Source organism: Cydia splendana, chromosome 20, assembly GCF_910591565.1.
Source record: "Cydia splendana chromosome 20, ilCydSple1.2, whole genome shotgun sequence".
Lineage (NCBI taxonomy): Eukaryota > Metazoa > Arthropoda > Insecta > Lepidoptera > Tortricidae > Cydia > Cydia splendana.
The window spans coordinates 4,831,814-4,849,785 of record NC_085979.1 but is presented as its reverse complement, the minus strand read 5'-3'; the positions used below and the strand labels follow the sequence as shown (position 1 = coordinate 4,849,785).

General features: G+C 37.9%; 1 protein-coding gene across 4 annotated transcripts in view; it reads right to left on the bottom strand.

The window, feature by feature from the left end:
* The window catches only part of LOC134800743 (tubulin beta chain-like), a 35,504-nt gene that overhangs the window by 13,474 nt on the left and 4,058 nt on the right, over positions 1 to 17,972 (bottom strand). Inside the window, exon 1 of one of the 4 annotated variants that reach the window (XM_063773280.1) lies at positions 14,577 to 14,618. The exons of the other annotated variants lie outside the window; for them this stretch is intronic. The gene's annotated coding sequence lies outside the window, so the exon portion shown is untranslated. Of the gene's footprint in view, positions 1 to 14,576; positions 14,619 to 17,972 lie in introns of those variants that run through there. 4 annotated transcript variants of the gene reach the window in all.

Genomic DNA, 17,972 nt, shown 5'->3' with positions numbered 1-17,972 from the left:
CAAATATTAAAGGCATAAGTATAGATTTTTTTTGTATTTTCATCATAAAATCAAGCATTTACATTAAAAACTGTCGCATTTGATGAAGTGGAACTGCTGATGATGACCAGAACAAAACTCTTCAACGACGCATAGTACACGTTTGGTGATTTCTAATTTCCATTTTGACTTGGACTGCGACCCGGACTCGGACCCAGAACCGGACTCATACCCGGATCCGGTTCGGACCCGGACTCGGACCCGGACTTGGAATCGAACTCGGACCCGGACTCGGACTCGGACACGGACTCGGACTAGGACCCGGACTCGGACTCGGACCCGGACTCGGAACCGGACTCGGAACCGGACTCGGACTCGGCCCCGGACACGGACTCGGACACGGATTCGGACCCGGACTCGGACTCAGACTCGGACCCGGACTCGGACCCGGACCTTGACCCGGAAAACCACTATAATATATATTATATTATAATTATTATTATTACACGTAAATTTGTTCACGAAGAAACCGTGTACCGACTCTTCATGCCATTATATTTTTAATTATATTCTACAAATCGACACTAAAAGTACCAAAATATCAAAATATGGAGAAACTACTTACTACTTTTCCGTTTGAGAAAGAAGCAAAACAATTTTGTCTTTGACAGTAATTGAATTATTGTGTGATTTTGAAAGCTAGACAATTCAAGATTTATATTTTTACTCACAAAGACAACACAGAAATTCAATCTCAAATGTAAACCTTCGAACAATTTCCATACATTGACGACATCACTCAAAATTCTTCTTCAAGTCAGATGCCCGCTGGGGCTGCACCGGAGCACACGTATAATTCTTCAAATAAAAATGACAGCTTGATTTGACATTAAATCATATACGCACACGAGAAAGTATACCAGTAGATAAATTGTATTTCAAAAAATAGGGTACATAAATATCAGCTCGCGTCTCCTTTAAATTTGATTTGCTGTTATTTACGGGTCATAATGGTTGAAAACCTCAGTAAACTATCTTAAAACAATACGATTACAGTCGAATTTAAGTATTATGTTCCTTCAAATCAAAACTCGCTTAAAATGAAAAAAGTTTAAAGACTCATCCTTTACTGATTGGGATTAATTTTCATTTTGCGTCATTTTAAAAACGTATTTGACTTCTGTACGTCAATTAATTTTGATGACAATTGTAATCTTGTAATATATTATAGAACTTTTATCTTAAAATATTGCCTATTAACAGGAAGCGTTATGTAATTCGTATAAGTAATACCTGAAAGTCTTGTACCTAGATCTGTAATACCATGGATTGCGACGAATAAATGATTATGATTATGCCGTTCATTCCGTCTATATGTATAATGCGTGTACGTGCTGTTCTCTGAAAATCTTCAAGAAAAAATAACGGCTAGACCAGCACGAAGTACTAGCGAGTTTTTGCGGCTTTGGAGACCGAGATAAAGCTTACAGGCCAATACCGCTGTGGCCTGGTTATTGTTATGTATACCTATGTATCGAATGTTTTTAAAAAAAATTTACTATAAAAAGCAATGTTTTATTTCGATTAGGTCTACATTTTGTGCATATTGTATATCTGAAGTATTTTCGTACTAAACTTGAAACTTTCGTTGAAACTAAATAAAATAATTATTCCTAATATACAGTCACCTGCAATTTATGTTACACAACACACAACGAAGGCCGCAAAAATATCTGACACGATCTTATTTGTAGAACCATAAGAGCATGTCATATATTTTTACGGCCTTCGAAGAGTAGGTACCGGTCATTATCACCAACTTTGCCCGCATTTAAAAAAAAACACGAATTTCTCAAAAAAAAAACAAATCGTAATTACTTTTTTTGCTCAGCACGTCCATTGTGATCAAACGCATCAGTTTATTTGAAGAAAAAATATTTTTATCGTGTTTTTACCCATTTTTTTGCGTTTTAGAGGGTGGGCAAAGATATCCGGAGTTTTCGCCAACATTGCCCACGTCAATTTGGTATTCATATACAGCTCGTATGATGATGATGTCTAAGGATCACAGGTTTTGGGCAATCCTACCATTCCCTGTTAATAACTTAGCGATAAGTGTAAAAACTTTTAAATTTGCTGGGCAATGTTGCCTACCCGTTTTTGCTCATTTCCATATAAGGCTCGCCTAAGCATTTTACAAAGGCTAGGGTTGTCACTTTTGAGAAAATCTGTTACAATAGTTTAATGGCCAAAAATATGATTTTTGCTGTGTTTTCATTAGTTAACGGGATAAAACATCTAAGTAAAGGATAATAAGACAAATTAAATACAGTATATATTTATAAACTTACTTTAGTGTACAAACATAACCTTATTTTACATGCGAAGTTGGGTAAATTAGATGAAAGTGACAACCCTAATCCGTTTTTGGTGGTGGGCAATGTTGGAATGGATGCCAAATCACCGGATTACTTTGCCCACCGCTAAAACTCGCTAAAAATTACAAATTAAAGATATCTTATTGATACTGTTTTAACACCCCCTGGCACTGATTAAAATAACCGACTTGGTTTCACATTACCAGAGGGCGGAGTATTGGTGGCAAATTTCACACAAAAGGTATGGAGTCGTTTTTATAAAATTATTATTTTAGGCTTGAATAATAAAATTATTCATTTACCTAATGTACTTAGTATGGTACCTACTCGTAAATTGGAAGTAAGTACTTAACATTTATTTTCATAAATCGATTTCAGGAACACCTAAATGTTATGTCGTAAATGTTTTGTTCAATATGAAGTTCAAACATGTCTTGAAAATAATATATCGTTTGGCAGGTATAACTTCTTAGTCTAGTATTTAGTACCTAATGATAATGTTTTGATAAGAAAATATATTATTATGTATTATAGATATTAACAACATATTACATTATATTTGTATGCTCGTAAGATAATTTCTATAAGTTCCTAAAAATTATTATGCAAAATTAATCATTTATTCGTTATTTATTTAATCATAAGAATACTTAGGCGACTCCATACCTTTTGTGTGAAATTTGCCACCGATACTCCGCCCTCTACACATTACATCTCAAAACTTTTTGAAGTGAAAATTTCTTTAGCGGCGTGTAATAGTGCCCTTGCGGCCTATTTGCTGAATAAATGTTGAAGTTTGAAGTTTGCATGCCAAGTTTCGTGCTTTCTGCCGGATGGGACAGGATTTAGGATGGGTCAGACCAGGACCGCATTTTTGCAGGTTCATCTTTTATTAGCCAGACTCTACCTCCATACTAAATCGAGCTAAGGAGTCGCACTATAAAGAAATATTGAACATTTTCTTTCAAGTTGATATACAGGGTGTCCATGCATTAGGGTATTTATATTCAATATTCAATAATTTATTCATAAAATCAATACAATTTTACACGTCAATGGTATTTAGAACCAGTATACAAAGTATCATAACAAATTACGATTTTTTTACTTTGGAGCAACCTGTATGTGTTAGTAGCTCCTGAGGTAATAAATAGTATGACTAGATTTTGCCCTGTGCGCGGGGCCCGAGGGCCCCGCGGTCTTCTTGTAGTTTGTTGTTGGTGCTGTTGTTTTTGTTGTAGTAGTAGTAGTAGTAGTAGTTTGTTTTCCAAAGGGAAAAAGAAATAAAGTTGTACTTTTGCTAGGACGAAAAGATCCGCGTGAAAGCACTACATTCCCGCAGCTCGGCCTGGCCTCGCGTGCTTGGGAACTCGTAAGGGACGCACCGGGCCTTCGGCCCTACGCGGAGCTCGGCCTTCGCGAGCCTCGACGCTTCGCCGTCGGGCCTTCGGCCCGCCGGCTTCGCTTATCAAGACAGTTGACTTTGTAGAACGCTTGGGGGAACTGCATTCACGCAGCTCGGCCTTCGGCCTCGCGTTTTGGGAGTCGGGGTGGAGCCTCCGGGCCTTCGGCCCTCCGCCGGGGTCGGCCTTCGGCCTCCCGGCCTGAAGCTCGCCCTTCGGGCTCGCTTAACACACTTTTTGTATAGGATTTTGCTTTGTTCGTCATTCCCGCAGCTCGGCCTTCGGCCTCGCCCAAAATTACTGGGGGCGGGGCACGCTTGGATATTCGGGGTGAAGCTCCGGGCCTGACGGCCTGAAGCTCGCCCTTCGGGCTCGCTTAACCTACTTGGAAATTTGAATTTTGCCCTTGTCGCCCGCCATTTTGGATTTTTCCAAAAATTTTTTTTACATGGTAATGCTGGGCCCCCTAGCTCGCCGCATGCCAAATCTCAGCGCACTCGGACCAACTTGAAAAATTAAAAAAAAAAGTCGGCCATTTTGAAATTTTTTAAATGCAGTTTGCTGTGTTTCGGGGCCCTCTATGACATTTGGTCGAGCACCCCCCACCTACCTCGCACCGTTTAAAAGTTGCCATACAAAATTAAAATGACCATTATTTCCGCCATCTTGGATTTTTTCCAAAAATTTTTTTTTCATAGGAATCTAGAGGCTTCTATCTCTCGCCATGCCAATCTCAGCGCGCTCGGACCAACTTGAAAAAAAAAAAAAGTCGGCCCGTTTGAAAATTTTTAAATGCAGTTTATTTTGTCTCGGGGCCCTCTATGACATTTGGTCGAGCACCCCCCACCTATCTCGCACCGTTTAAAAGTTGCCATACAAAATAAAAGGAGGCCATTTTTTCCGCCATCTTGGATTTGTTCGAAATTTTTTTTCCCATACGAATCTAGAGGACCCCGAGATTCCGTGACCAAAATTTCAGCGCGCTAGGACAAACTTGAAAAAATTAAAAAAAAAATCAGCCATTTTGAAAAAAAATGGCGGCGTCAAAAACTGCCAGGGACCCTCTATGACATTTGGTCGAGCACCCCCCACCTACCTCCCACCGTTTGGCCGGGCCGTCGAACATTTTTCTGACCGGAAGCGGTAGGCCAAAAGTCGGAATTTTCTGAAGTCACGAGACCGCCCTCTATACGACCGTACCAAAGTCTAACACCCCACGAACCTCCTTCTGGGAGAACAATCATGTCAATTAATCAGTCGTGTTGCAGCTTTAAATAAGATTAATTATTAATTATTAAATTATTAAATTAAATTAAATTAATTAAAACTTTCTTCGACCGTTTTGATTATCTTTTTTATTTATGACATTAATAAGATTCTGACTTTTGACAAATGTCATCATTGCCGCACATTTTCAAACAAATTGTCAAGTTAGAGAGGACTATGGAGGAGATTACTGTTTACTAGCTTTTGACTTAACTCCTGGCCCCTGTTTCACCAACGTGACAGGTGCGACGAATTGTAAAATCACTGTTGCTGACGTCACAGGCATCCATGAACTACGGTTACCGCTTACCATCGGGCGGGCCGTATTCCTGTTTGCCACCATCATTGTATTATTAAAAAAAAACTTTATGATATCGGAAAAAAAACAGATATTTCTCTTGCTAAGTTTATGACAATTGTCACAGAAACACTGCAATTGTCACGAAATTCCGACATATAACTCATTACCTGTCAAGAATTACCTACAATTCTTCTAGATCTTTGACAATTGTCAGAAACTTCACAGGAGAAATATCTGTTTTTTCCGATATAATAAAGTTTTTTTTTAATAATACAATGATGGTGGCAAACAGGAATACGGCCCGCCCGATGGTAAGTGGTAATCGTAGCCCATGGATGCCTGTGACGTCAGCGATAGTGATTTTACAATTCGTCGCACCTGTCACCGATGTGAAATTGGGGCCTGGCCTCTATTTCACTACGGTGGCAGGTGCGACACTTGTCGACATCACAGTTGGTACTGACGTTACAGGCCTCCATAGGCTACGGTAACCGCTTACCATCAGACGGGCGGTGTGCTTGTTTGCCACCAACATGTTAATAAAATAAAAACTCCATTATATCGCCAAATACTAAGTACTTATTTTGCGAAGCTAATGACAATTGTCACAAGAAACACGACAATTGTCGGTAATTCTTGACAGCAAATGAGTTCTGTGTAACACTATATGAGTAAAATGAATATAGGCGTGGAATCGAATGTATTTGCAGCCAACAAAATGCCAATGTTTGTTCAGCTACCTGTTCACCTGTTTAAATTGCTTATTATCAATTTAGATCCGGATTTTAAACCTGGCTGACATCGGATAGCCATTTATATTGATGTCAATGGTGTTGGTGAATATTTTAATTCATTCGGGCGAAAACCGGAAGGTTGGTTGGGTATCATAAAATGTTCATGGAGAGAAATTGTAAAGGCCCCAGTACACAATGGGCCATTGCCGGCCACTCCAAGGGACGCAGCCATGCGGTAGAATGAGATAGCAATATCATTTGCTCCCTCTAACGCATAAATGCGTCCCTTGGAATGGCCGGCGATGGCCCATTGTGTACTGGGGCCTTAAGATATGGTATTGTAATCAACAACTGCAAAGTTTTTTTTACATCGGTTTGTGGCAAATACTGTTTAGTTTATCTTTATTTTAAAACGAAAAATGTCAACTTGCATGTTTTCTCCACTGTACACAGAATAAGTAATGATGTTACTATATCTCATATGTTCAGAATATTACTTGAATAAACTTATTATCCTATATAAAATGTGTGTTTTTATATTTCTAAACCCAGTTTCTAAGTAGATTGCACATACATTATAGTCACATTAAAATTCCATTTTGCGAAATAAAGAATTCAACATTTAACTTTGCAAAAGTAGATAATTGTTATTAGAATATTTTCTAAAAGCAATAAAAATGAGAAGATTAGGTTAGATTCGAGCTACAATGACATTAGGTTGGGTTCAAGGTAAGGTTGCAGGGCCTCAACAAGGGAAAAAAAGGGGGAGGGACTGTTGGCCTGGCTAAGTGAGCCAGAACTCACCCACTACTCCCTACTACTGCCGTAAGCAGGTAATGAATTCCCAATGTATTAGGTATAGGTTTAATAAATTATAAATATATTTCATTAATAACATAATAATATACAAATATGTAAAAGCATAAAGTAATAAATAAGCCTACAGTAATCACGTATACCGGTCCCACGGATGCGGATGTTGCTTACATAATCTCGTCTGTCAAGGAGTTTCGACAGGAAAGGCCTTGGCAGACTTAAAAATTTCCGAAATGAGGGTTCATACCTACCGACTGGAATTGGTTTCATGGAGGTATCAGATGGGTTAATGTAGGGTAACTGATGTACACCTTGCTAACATAATCTCGTCTGCCAAGGTGTTTCGGCAGGAAAAGCCTTGGCAGACTTATATATTCATGAAATGAGGGTTCATACCTACCGACTGGAATTGGTTTCATGGCGGTATCAGATGGGTTAGTGTACGGTAACCGATGGTCATCTTGCTTATAATCTCGTCTGCCAAGGTGTTTCGGCAGGAAAAACCTTGGCAGACTTATATATTCCTAAAATGGGGGTTCATATCTACCGAATGGAATTGGTTTCATGGTGGTATCAGATGGGTTAGTGTAGGGTAACCGATGGCGACCTTGCTTACATAATCTCGTCTGCCATGGTGTTTCGGCAGGAAAAGCCTTGGCAGACTTATATATTCCTGACATGAGAGTTCATACCTACCGACTGGCATTGGTTTCATGGTGGTATCAGATGGGTTAATTTAGGGGTCCCGATGGTCACCTTTGAGAGCGTCTGCCAAGCACTTCCGGCAAAAAAAATAGTGGCAGACTTCGCTTTTCTGTGTCTACATGTAAATTTCTAACTGCTGCCATAACTACTATCTCGGTATCAGATGGGTTAAATCAGCCCCTTTTTTCGCACCGGAAGTGGCCTGCTTTTTCGTACTTTCGGCAAGTTCCGCCGTGGCAGACTATCGAATTCGGACTTAGCATAACTTTTCTGGGAAACCATTGTGCATTTCATCGTGGTATCAAGTCGGTTAGAAATTTTGCGGCCGGCTCTTCTACCATTAAAAGAAAGCGAATAGGTAATTTAAAAAAATGTGGTACCTACAGTCGCCATCAGATATATCGGAGCGGCCAAGGTGTTCACAATATCTGAACACGCGCTCTAACGCCCTGACAATAGAGGCGTGTTCCGATATTTGTGAGCACCTTGGCCGCTCCGATATATCTGATGGCGACTGTACATCAACGGCTAGCCAGACTAATTATAAGTTGCGAAACCTACTTATTACAGTTTAGTTTATTTCATTATCGATCACACAAAAAATAATTAAATTCAAGGAGTAATTTATATTGTAATGCGAATCAAATTATTACTAATAATTAAACCAGAAATCGACATCTGTACAGTTAGGTTCAGACCGAGGCATTGGCATCGTAATTCTGCCAATCGGCTTAAAAATAATTGGAGCGCTTAAAACGCGAATAATCAAAACGAATCTCGTTTTAAATTTCGAAACACAGTTACGAAAAAATAATCGCAATTATTATGATGTTTCTGATTAATATTATTAGGCACCGTTGCAATTTGACGCGTAAATTAGTTTTTGCAATTCAGAGCATTATTTCGCGAGGATAAGTAGAGAAAGTAGCAAAAAGTGATCAATTTAATAAAAACAAAAACACTGCGTGGTCTCTCGCGTCACGTCGCAGCAGACAGCGACGAATCAATCGATGGAGAAAGCCTTTCAATTTTGTTGTCATAATCTGTGACAGGCGGACAATAAGGAGAGTGTGAAATTGCCTTAATAAGTATATAGGTTTACTGCCAACGTAGAGAATCGAATTTCATTTTTTTATGAACAATGGAATTGTTAAGGAATGTAAATGGCCGTTATTAATGTAAATACGTTCATTTGTTTGTGTTGGCGCTTGATTAAATATTTGTTAAGAGCGCCTTCAACTACTTTAGAGGACCGTTGTTTTAAATTTAGAACACCGCTGCGTTTCGAAATACGCGGCTATTTTACATAATTTCTTTTATTTCCCTTTCCTTCGTCCGCTGCGCCGCTGCAATTTGAAAATAGAAGCGACATTTTTTTTTTCTTATTGCATCGCGAGGTGGCCGTTGACATCCAGTGCGTCTTATTTTCGGCCAGCGCGGAGGGTATCCAGATATGGAAATGGTTACTTGACACGATCAACGGATCTCGTATCCTCAAGGATATAATTATTAGCTCGGAAGGATATAATCTGTCAACGACTCTGTGCTTTAATACTTGTAGTATAAAGTCATCCGTTAGTTTAAAAAAAATACCGCCAGATGCTGTTGATAGAATAGAAACATGCGTTCTCAGAATAGAATAAGTAAACATTCATGTAGGTACTTATAGGGAATAATACATTGAAATTGTCTGTATATTTGAAGTATATCAATGTTTTAAAAACATTATGGCAGGGCATGAGGTTTATTTTAAAACGTCAAGCAATAACAAATGGCAAGAGATGTTGAAAGGACTGGCAGTGTAAACAGTCGTCCACTTACAAGAGTGGGAAAAAGATTAAAAAGAAACGGAAACGGGTGTTCTGTTTCTTCAGTGTATACCTACACAAGACGGGGTAATGTAATATAATAACCTCTCCGAACGTCATGGATTGTCGCATGCGATTTGCAATTGCGGTATTTGGTCAATCGATTAAATTCGATTACTTATACAGGACATTTTTATACAGATCGACCTAGTCCCACAGTAAGCTCTATAAGGCTTGTGTTGTGGGTACTAGACGTCGATACGATATTTAATATATATATGTAGTTAAATAATTATATGTAGGTATGTATAAATATGTACTTATACCTATACATGGAAATACATATGTAGGTATATGCGTATGTGGTTTGTAAGACCTATTAAGTGAAATACACAACAGGCACACGATATGTCATTGTCATTTCAATATCAGAATCATAAACTTTATTTATGCGCTACGTAAAGTGCCTACTTTCGACAAATCTCTTAATATCCAGCAGACGTTGTTTACTGGCTTGTTTGAACAGGGCTCGTAAAAGGAAGTACCATCGCCGACACTGTAAGTACCTGTGCATAGGTGGACCTTATGCTTTTAGTAATAAGGTCCACCGATGTACAGTTAAGGGTGTTTCTGTTTGTACCGACAGTAAAAATAATTTACACAGGCATTAAATTACGGCCGAAGTGCTTTTCTTTGAACTATGAAAGGGATTGTTGGCTTCCGGGTTGGTAGAAAGTGAAAGAACAATTTGTATACTCTGTATCTTTAGGTATTTAAATAAACCCTCAAATGGCTCCTTAAGCCAGTTGAGGGTAGATGAAAACATTACATGATCAAATAATGTAGGTTAAAGTCAGGTCGTCCAGTGACTGATCCAGGCGGTTTTGCATTTGGTTGGTTAGCCAATAAATGTTCTAACTACCCGAAAATGTACAAATTGTTTGTTTACTTTTATTTAAATACCTAAAGATACAGATTATAGGATTTATCTTGTTTCTTCGGTCAACTCAATGACATTGTAACAGTTTTTTGATCAGGTGACGTGTCCGTCTTTCGAAGCGTCTTACGTCTTACGCTGTCGCGAGTTTAACATTTTTTCCCCATCATAAAAAGTGCACAGCGCCGCTAAAGAAGTTTTCACTTCAATAAAATGCGACCTAGGTAATCGTTTTAGTTTATTAAATTGCTCGCTTTGTTAGTTGCCGAGATAGTATAGTACCTACCTACACGTGTCCGGCACTATATGCCGTCCGTGGTTACGGGACTTCCCCCTAATCGTTTTACACAAAATATACATACATATAACATAATTGTATACATTTAATTACTTATTTAACCCGCAGACAGGGAAATACATAAAAAGTCATCGCGTCGCAAAAACAAGCAGAAGTACTTACCTACTCGAGTTACTAACAGCTAAAGCTACGCATACACGATCCGATATACTTTTCCTTCCTCGGTTTAAAAATAATTACATAGAAACATATGTAGGTATATAATTTTAATTTAATTAAATTACTAAATTAAGAAAACTATAATTGAAATATGTAATATATCGATATTAAACTTTCGTGAGACATATTTTAAATTGTTTATACGACAACGGTTTCACTCACTTGAATTTTTAATAGCGACTAAAAATTCAAGAGAGTGAAACCGTTGTCGTATATGTAATATATATTCATTTCCTATTTATATTACCTGCCTACTTGCACTACATACTTCGTACATACATAGTAGCAGAATAGTAGGTAAGTATTCTGAAATATCTGTGCACATATACAAAGCATATCGTTTATGAGAATCATATTTATGGGTCTCTATTTTTTCCCATAAAGTTTTAAGTCATTAATGTATTGTTTGTCCGCACTTTCGTTAGTCATAATTTGGTTTTCCTCAGAAACGCGTAACTTTTCAGGATTGCCACAAAACAAACCTAACCTAACCTAACCTATTTATAGGATAACCCTACGAAAATCCTGAAAAGTTAATGGTTTCAGAATTATGACATGACTAATGATAATCTGACAATCATTACATTATGACTTTCAATAATTATGTCAAACAAAGGGACCCCCATATTTATGCATTAATAGGTGCATGCAAAATACCTTGGCGTGCATTTCCCATAAAAATTGCAGTCGGGTTACAGTCCGTCTGTCTGTACCGGCCCTTAAAGGTGGAAAACGGAAGTTTGATCCTGGATTGATCAGACTAAAGTAATTAATGTCATTATTCACATCCAGCCACGTTCCGCGGCGGTGTCGAATCGTGTGGACGCGCTCTAACGTCTGTCAGATCAGCAATTATGGCCGCCGGTCGTCGACCCCGCCGCCATGAAAAATAACCCATTTTGAAATTAGAATGACGTGTTCACTGCAGGTTTGGCGCATAATCGGCATTGTCAGTTAGGGTTCCGTAGTGTACGAAAAAAGCCAATATTTCTGCCATGTCAATCTGTTTGTCCGTCAGTCTTTCCTTAATTATCCACCTTTACTTCAGCAACCCTGTACATGTAGGTATACTAGAAATTTGGAATATAAAAAAAAACTGTTAATTTCAAGCAACTAAAAATAAAGCTTGTAGATAGGTAACGATAAAACTAGTAATCTTTTAAAGTTTTTTTATTTACTTATTTACTCAACAAAATGAGTTCGAAAATTGTATTATAAAACCCTATTACTGCAAAGTTCAGACATCTATAGCGAAGACGTTTAGGTTCAATCTAGAAATTAGCCAAACATGGCTGCTTACTGTCAAATTGGACCAATTATCTCGTTACTTTAACCATTTTGGCAAATTGGTTCATGCCGTGACGCCCGTGACACTGTCTCAGTCATTTTAACTCACGAACGGTCAAAGGTCATGTAGCTATTTAATCTAGACTTCCGCAGACAACAAGAAACACCTTGTATAATAATTTCGTCATCTCTAACTACTAAGAGTTAGACCAAGAAAAGTCTGCAGCGATTTTGACAGCACACGCAATGCAAGTGTTATTTATACGTCATAATTTCATAGAAGTTTGACGTTTAAAATAACACTTACACTGCGTGGGGTATCAAAATCGCTGCAGACTTTTCTTGGTCTAACTCTACCTATTTTGACTGTGTGTCTGTACGTCCGAGGCTTACTTAGCTAACTATTTTTCGCATAGAAATATATCCCTATTACAGTTTTTAGTATTAACTAAGAACCAAGACATAAATGTCAGTAAATAATGTAAATAATATACCAAATAACAAATAAAACCAACCAATAACTTCCGGGCTGTTTAGTTTTGACAGCTTGGAGCGCTGCCAAAACCAGTATACATCCATATAAAAATCATTTAACACTCTTTTATATAGGGCATTTACATTAACAGCTACTAATAATTATTTTTATAATTCCCTGTTGAAAGTATAAAATTTATTAACTGACATTTATTTAGTGTTATTTTATAATTTTAAGTAGGTATCTAGGTTTATCTAGAGATGCAATAATTTCACCGAGATATATAGTTAGCCAAGCAAATCTTGTCAGTAGAAAAAGGCTGCAAATTTAAAAAAATGTAGCCGCGAAGGGTTATCGTCCCATAGAAAAATTGAATTTCGCGCCTTTTTCTACTGACAAGATTTGCTTGACCGTCTATATCATCGCAATCTGTCAAAAGAAGAATAAACCATTGTTTTCTCTAAGTTCTATCGCTTTCACGTGCATTGATAAATAAATCGCAACGTTTAAAGATCCCTATAAACAATTCAGCAATCATTACCTAAGCCTAATTTACACGACTAGTAATCAAATCATTCACTCGTTCATTCGTTCACTACAGTGGCGCCACATCAGATAAAGGCATAAAAAATGTAATGAATACCTACAAATACCTATTTGTCTGCGGTAAACAATTTCTAAGAAATATTTAGATATTTGAATGACTAAGTCTGTGTAGGTACAATGCAATATTATTGTTCAGTCTTCTCGGAAAGCAATCACCAGACAATGAATCAAGGGAAATGGATTAAAATCGTGATTCATTTTAGAAACAAATTTGTCTATTCGTCAGGTTTATTTCACAACTTTTCCTCAGTCTGGTTGAGGGCATTACATTTTTAACTTTATTTTTGTAATAAATGGATTCTTATATGTGAGTTATTAAAACTTATTAATAGCATGTTAAATAAATGTTGTGGGTTTATGGACTATTTACAATATTATTGATCTATATTTTAAAGACGGTGCAAATATGGACACGTAAATTCAAACAAAACATTTTTTACTGCGCCGCCATTCTTCAAACTCATGCATTAAATTCAATAAAACATGTTCTGTCTATCAACAATGCCAACTTTAGATCCAAAACGCCTTAACCCTCAAGGACACGTGTAAATATCCTTCGGCGGTCAGGAAGTGTTCGTAATTCACAATTTAAAAATATGACAATAAAGTTTACTTGGCAAGTTGGCAACCTGGGGGGCTACCGCGAAAACCGAAATTCACAAATTGCGGGGATCTTTCTCTTCTACTCCAATGAAGGCGTTAATTAGAGTGACAGAGAAAGATGCCCGCAATTTGCGAACTTCGATTTTCCAATCAGTGTGACAATGAAGTTACTTGGCAACAGACATGAGACATGAGTCTATTTGCTTTCAGGAAAGCAAAGACCGTGGCAATGAATAATCAAGATTCGGTCCCGTGCATTGGCCGTGAAATGCCTTGCATTGATACTAAAAGGTCTTTAGTGCATTTTAAACGGATGTATCATATTGCATTTTGGAAGTTCGTCGTTGCACAATGACTGCACAACGTTCTCTTATGGAAAATGTTTAGTTTGGGTTCTACTTGCTTGTTTGCAACGATTGCATTGTTGATCACAATCTTTTATTTATTTAATTTGATGTCATGATGATTTCATTAATGTTATTCACTATAGGTAGGTAATTGCTTTATAGATGACTATAGTTATTTGCATAATAAGACTACTCATATCCTTAAAATACATTTTTTTTTATATTTTGCAACACGCGTGGCCTGCGGTAGGTAAACTGTTCCATTTGTTTGACTGTTAGTCGAAAATCCAAAAAGTTCAAAAGTATAATATAAAAAATATTATAAATTATAATTTATAGAATCTACAGTGCATACAACACTAATAAATACAGTATTATTAATTAATAATATAAGGAAAACAAAACAATAGGTACCTGAGTAAATGGATGACAAAGGTTCGTAGCAAAGCAGCGCCCAGTGCCGACTGAGCGACTACAGGAAACCTAAATACCTACGTCGGTTTGGGCGAAACAGGCTGAGGAAATACAACCACTTACGGCAATCGATTGGTTTTGAATGTCACGTACAATTGTGACTTTCCATCACAGAAGGGTCCTTATCCTTCATGTGCAATAAGGATCTTTCTATCAGAATTTCGGTTGAAATCTCAGATAAAAAGGACCATATTGCACTTGAAGTATAAGGATCCTTCTGAGATGGAAAGCCACAATTGAAGGTACTACCTAACTCGACAATATCGGTTTTCACTACATCGTTGAAAACACTTGAATGAAGAGGGAAGTAAATTTCGTAATTGAAAAATTTATTGGTGAAGTCTCAAAAACTTAGTTGGTTACTTTGTGGTATGGGATCTGCTATTTCTTTAAACATTTACTTTTAATAAATATTATGGTGGACGGATTCTATCTCCAGAATTTGCCATAAATAAGAAATTAACTGAATTTACTGCAATACTCTAACATTTCTATTTTTTTGTTAATTCGCTCTTAAATAAAAACTTAACTGTTTTGGTTACTTAGGTACTGAATTTGGCTGTTTCTTGCACACAGTCACATGTCACAATGAACTAAACATAACCATACTGAACACAACAAGCAAAGCACAAGATTTACCTTTTAATCCTTCTCTTTTAGCTGTTTAATACCAAATCCGTCTAAACTTCCAAGACATCTTTGGATGCCGTAACTCCTTAAGCGACATGCCGCTTGAATCTAGATTTCGCGCCAAACGTACTATTACCGTCAAATGGCCGAAAAATAGTGTCCGACCGAAACATGTTTTTTTGCCGAAACCGAAACCGAAACCGAATGTTCGGCTTTGGCTCTAGTTTCGGCCGAAACCGAAACCGAAACCGAACCTTTTGTAGACTTGTTAAAATCGTTGAAAAAATGTCATAAAACCGCTTTTACACACATATTATGGGGCTGTCAACACCCAATGCCCTTGAAATTGATGTTACTTAAGCAGTTTTTTAAGAAAATTACTAGAGTTAGACCAAGATAATTCTGCAACGATTTTGATAACACACGCAGTGCAAGTGTTATTTTAAACGTCAAATTTCTATGAAATTATGACGTATAAATAACATTTGCACTAGTTGCACTGCGTATGCTATCAAAATAATTGCAGAATTTTCTTGGTCTAACTCTATTCATTCACCAGTCAAACCAACATGATTGTAGATACAGGGTGAAACAAAAGCGCGAGCGCAGCGAGCGCGAATTTTTTGTTAACAATATCGCAAGGCCGGGTACCGATCTTCACCTGGGCCTAAACGTCCGAAGTGCCCCAGTGAGGCGAATTTTCATGCGAAGTCAACGCCGTGCTTCAGGCTTCAGGATAAGTAGTTGTAGTAGCACAGACTCCAAGCAATGTCCATTGTATTAAAAAGCGAGATATTTCCTTGAGCGCACTTTCAATCCGAAGGTCGCAAGGTACAAACCCCGGCCACGTACTCTTGACGTACTCGTACCAATGAGTTTTTCGGAACTTATATACGAAATATCATTTTGATATTTACCTACTATTTGCATTTCGGTGAAGGAAAAACATCGTGAGGAAGCCAGACTAGTCCCGATAAGGCCTAGTTTACTCTCTGGGTTCGAAGGTCAGTCTGATGGCAGTCGCTTTCGTAAAAACTAGTGCCTACGACAATTCTTGGGATTAGTTGTCAATTGGACCCCAGGCTCCCATGAGCCGTGGCAAAAATTCCGGGATTACGCGAGGAAGATGATGAGTTTTCTTATTATTCCTTTGCCCAGGCCCAGTAACATGCGACAATGCTAATCTCATTTACTCCGATACAATTAGACAGTGTGCGCGTTATAGGTATTAACAACCTCTTAAGACTGCGTCAACCGTCTAGTGGCGCCCTCATTAGTGGAATTGTGTTTTATAATAAACCAATTAATTTCTGTACCTATACATGAATCAGTATATGTGGGTACATATTAATAAATATTGTTATCCTACTTATTCCCCAACTTTTGGTCTTTGTCACATAGTTTAGTTTCATAGTACGAAGTACCATTTCTTAAGTTTCGGCCCGGCCGAAAGGTTCGGCCGATTTTTGGCCGAAACCGAAACTACAGCCGAAACATGATTTTTTGGCCGAAACTGGCCGAAACCGAAACCGAAACCGAACCTTCGGTCGGACACTACCGAAAAAGGACGACAATTGCAAATGACCGGACGTTCGTCAGCTGACAATGGACAAGGCGGCGCGTACGCACGACGAATTGAGATTAGGGTGAATCACGCACAAGGAAAGTTATTTGCTACACAAAGAACAAGGCCTGAAAACTATGGAATTACGAAGTGAAAAGGTCATATCAAAAATTTATTTAAGTAAAATCAAATATTTAAGACAGACGCGGCGGGGAACTTTGTTTTATAATATGCATTGATTTATATTAATGAAGAAGCCATTTCAACGTTTTGTAGATTATCTTCGAACTGAATGACAATGTATAATAAACCTAAGTACATTTTTTAGTTCAGTCAACATAAGCAGATTTTTGTGAGGTGAGCAAATGGGAGTAATTGGAGTATGCAGTTGAATCGAACGTCAGTACCTATGCATTGCATACCTGACAATCCAAAGAGCAGAACGGAAAAATACATTAATCTAATCAAACTAGCGATGTACCGACTATTGATTTGGCCGACTAGCCGACTAATCGGCGCTCGAATGGCCGATTAGTCGGCCGACTAGTCGGCTAGTCGGCCAGATCATTAGTTTCGTATAAGTTCAGGTGAAAAACAATAGTTTTGCTCCTTTGGTTGCGCTATTCATCATATTAGCTTGGCTAAAAGGTGTTCTCTACAGGTTCATAAGAATCCTCGTTCAAATTCTGTCTTTAGTTCTTTTATTTTACGATCCTGAGCAGACCGTCAGTACAGCTTGTAGGAGGTATTTCCAAGGCTCTATTTCCCGTACGTAGTCGCCAGTTAAGAACCTATCCCCTGTGGTCAGCGTCTTTACGAGCAACGTGCCCTGTCTAAGTCTCTAAATTCTGCAAGGCTCTACCATAAAAAAAATAAAAGAAATAAATGGATTGTTAATAAAAAAAAATACTATCGAACTTGCACATGAAATTACACGAGAATCAGTTGAGATCGACCTGTAGAGGAAAAGACCAGCCCACCAACATACGATAACTATCAAACGGTCAATTATTTATATGAACAAAAGTTTTCGTATGCATCCTGAATAGGTATTTTATTAAAATAAATATAAAATATACGGTATTCTTTCACTAATAAAGTGCCGACTAATCGGCCATTTTTGCCGACTAGTCGCCGACTAA